Source organism: Triturus cristatus, chromosome 10, assembly GCF_964204655.1.
Source record: "Triturus cristatus chromosome 10, aTriCri1.1, whole genome shotgun sequence".
In the NCBI taxonomy this organism is placed as follows: domain Eukaryota; kingdom Metazoa; phylum Chordata; class Amphibia; order Caudata; family Salamandridae; genus Triturus; species Triturus cristatus.
The window spans coordinates 841,201,066-841,204,961 of record NC_140593.1 but is presented as its reverse complement, the minus strand read 5'-3'; positions in this window follow the sequence as shown (position 1 = coordinate 841,204,961).

The window sequence follows — 3,896 nt, the reverse complement described above, 5'->3', positions numbered from 1 at the left end:
TTTATATGCATTTATATATATGTATGTGTATATATACATACATATATAAACATATATAATCTGCATATCTATATAGATCCAATTATAAATGCATGCATACATATACATATATGCATACATATACATGTTATGTACATGAAAGTTTGAAAAACACTAATACAAGCAAAGCTAAAAAGCCACCTAATTACAAACAGAATTGCTTTAACTAAAACGAGGGAGAGATCTATTGCATTTTCAATGCTGGTTTACTTTGGTTCCATCAAGAAGGCATTCAGATGTGTAACACATTTGCCATACATTCGGAAGTTAGCACTCTAATTGCTTATTAGATCACTGTAGTAAAACTACTGCTCACCAGGGAAGTCTGCTGCTGGTATTCTAAGTGCATGTTTCAGTCTGCATGTCAGAATTTTTTTAATGAAATAGAAGAGGATTTGAGAAGTCACTCAAAATGTGCCGTAATTTTTCTTTTTTCAGCACTAATCATACTTTCTATGGCAAAATGAACCTCCTCATTTTGTTCCTTTTTACATTAAATGTTTTAAGAGTTACCACTTTATTCCAATCAAGATGGCTTCAGGTGTGCCATACATTTATCATAAGTAGGACTGTTGGCGCTCTAGTTGTTCTTTGGAACACTCTAGGAAGCTGCAGTAGAACACAAAGGAATCAACTGACAGTCTCTGCCCTTGTTGGATGTACATGTTTTACCGAGAATGTCAGATTTCATTCTCACATGACTGAGAAAGATAATGTGACTTTACAGAACATATGCTCTCAGTTTAGCTTATAGATCACCTTCCAAACCTCTGTGGGAAAAGCACAAGAAAATAGTTTTCTCTCAAACATTATTCATGATATCCCAGCAGAAGGCTTTTTCACATGGTAAAATCAACTTAGAACATACCACAATTCCTAAAATGAGTATGGTACCATCAACAAATGATTTAGAATGTAACTAATGTCTTAAAACCTTCTACTAACTGCAATGCTTTTTAATGAGGTGCTATCATGTATATTGGTCCCAAGATGGCTGCCAACACTTGTTGGATGAAGTGCTGACAGCCAATTAGATCTCACGATGAGATGTGTGGTTAGGCTCCGGCCAGATATATATGTGATTATACTTTTGATCTTCTCAGGAACTACTCAACGGATTTACATCATTTAAGCAAAAGGCACAAGTCTAAACTGAGGACTACCTTTCCGCCAAATTTGGCGAAATTCCGTTCAGCAGTTCGAGCTGTAGCTGCGGCTAAAGGTCCTATGGGAAATTACATGGGGAAAACACGTTTTGGGACCCCCCTTTTTTCTCGGCCCCCGGTACACGAATCATCCCGAGACTTTCAGGATAGGAGCGGACCGGAGCTGGCCAAAAGTTTTGAAAATTTTGCGAAGATTCGTCAATCGGCGCCAAAGTTATTGGGAACAGAATGTTGCGCATTTCCTATGGAAAATAGGCCCTAACTATAACTACCTACTGGCCAGTAGGAGCCAGTAGGTAGTTATAGTTAGGACCACGTTTCCATAGGAAATCCGCAACATTCTATTTTGAATACCTTTGGCGCCGGTCGACGAATCCTCGTGAATTTTTCAAAATAGGTGGGGCGCTACGCTCCGCTCCTACCCTGAAAGTCTCGGGGGGATTCTTCAAGCGGGGGCTGAGATAAAAGGGGGGTCCCAAAACGCGTTTTTCCCATGCATTTTTCCATAGGACCTTTAGACAGGGCTACAGCCCGAACGGCTGAACAGAATTACTTGAAATTTGGCAGAGAGGTAGTCCTCAGGTCAAGGAAGTGCCTTTTGTAGGTTTGGTGTAAATCTGTTCAGTAGATTCTGAGAAAATAGCCTTTAAATCAATATATATCTCTGAGCCAGCTTACGGTGCGCTTACGGTACGCTTACCGTACGCGTACGGTGGCGTGCGCGAGCGCGATTCTGATTGGCTCTTAGATCTTAGTAAACATTCGAATCGGCCGAAACCAGGAAGCGGCGGCCGCCATTTTCTCTCTCGCACTGAGAGTGATGATGAAAATACAAAGCACAAAAACATGTCAAGGGGCTGTTTAGACAGCTCCCACACACATAGCCATGTTGAGGGAGTCCCCAAAGATCCCCCAAGGCCAAAAACGGAATTTTTTTTTTTCGCTAATTTCGCCGATTACGCTTACCGTACGCGTACGGTAAAAAATGATATAAAAAAAAAAATTATCCACACTCTCCCCACCCAGTGTGCAATTGTGGCCGAAGGCCACCAATTGTGCATGGCTTATAACAGATGAGATAAACTATAATCTTTAAAAAAAATAAAATAAAAAAAAAAATTATCCACACTCTGTTCACCCCGTGTGCAAATGGTGCCCGAAGGGCACCATTTGTGCATGGCTTATAAAAATTACGAAAAATTAAAATATTACCTTTCAAAACGAAGTGCATCATATGTCCTCCATGTGCGCACGGTGCGCGAAGCGCATCGTGCGTACATGGCCCATCTAGCGTAACGTGGGCACGCGGTGCGCGTAGCGCACCGCGTGCCCACCGTGCGTGCACGGCACTAACTGCTTAAAGTGGGCGCGCGGTGCGCAAAGCGCACCGCGTGCTTACTGTGCGCGCACGGTGCGCGAAGCGCACCGTGCGCGCACGGAACGAACTGCGTTAAGTGGGCGCGCACGCCACGAATGGCGTAAAGTAACTTAGCATTTAAAAAACCGTACAAATTCACTGAAAAAACCATAGGTTTCACACACATTATAGTTAGGAATTAGCATTTAAAAAACCTTGCAAATTCACTGAAAAAACCATAGGTTTCACACATGTTATAGTTAGCGGAAATTTTACTGATAAAAAACCAATGAAATTCCCCCGTTATAGTTAGTGCAGGCAACTATAACTCACGCGACCGCAATCTTCTGCTGATGACATATGTGTCTTTATGAAAAAAAAATATTTGTAATATATGTATAGCTAAAAATGTATGGAAGAAGACATGGGCAAATAAGTGTCTAAATACAGTATTAGCATCAGCAGAGGATTGCGGTCGCGTGAGTTATAGTTGCCTGCACTAACTATAACGGGGGAATTTCATTGGTTTTTTATCAGTAAAATTTCCGCTAACTATAACATGTGTGAAACCTATGGTTTTTTCAGTGAATATATATATATATATATATATATATGTATGTATATAAGTGATGTAATATGTGACGTCATCAGCAGTGCATTGCGGGCGCGCGAGTTATAGTTAGCTGAACTAACTATAACGGGGGAATTTCAATGCTTTTGTAGGAGTGAAAAGTCCAGCTAACTATAACGCCCCTGAAACCTATGGTTTTCAGGGAATTTCAAAGGTTTTTTAAATGCTAATTTCTAACTATGCCTACAGAGATAGGACATGTGAAGAAAGAAGAAAAAACGCACAGAAAGAAAAAAAAATGCAGAAAGAAGCAACAGAAGTCCTCAAAGACGAAGAAAAGTGCAGGAAGAAGGATAACGTGCAGAAAGAACAAACAGAAGAGCAGAAAGAAACCTTGTTGGAAAATCATCCTGTACCCTCAACTTTTTCAAACTGATACTGGTGGTAACAGTCTGACTAACCAGTTCTAGAGCCAGTGCTATGTTAAAAGACACTCAGAATACAGTGAAAACACCTACATACACTAGGGAACACTATGCGTTGGGGTCCCCCTGTGATTAGCATGACCTCCTCTGTAAGCCCCTAGTATATAATAGGGCAGGGGATTAAAACTACCTCTTAAAACGCACAAAGGGCGTGTTTGCACAGGTCACCTCAGGCCCCGTCCCCTCCGTTCCCCACTGTGTAAACACGCCCTGTGGCCGTTTTAAGTTGGGAGATTAAGTCCCCTTGAATCCTGAGGGTCCCTAGGGTCCAACTGGAC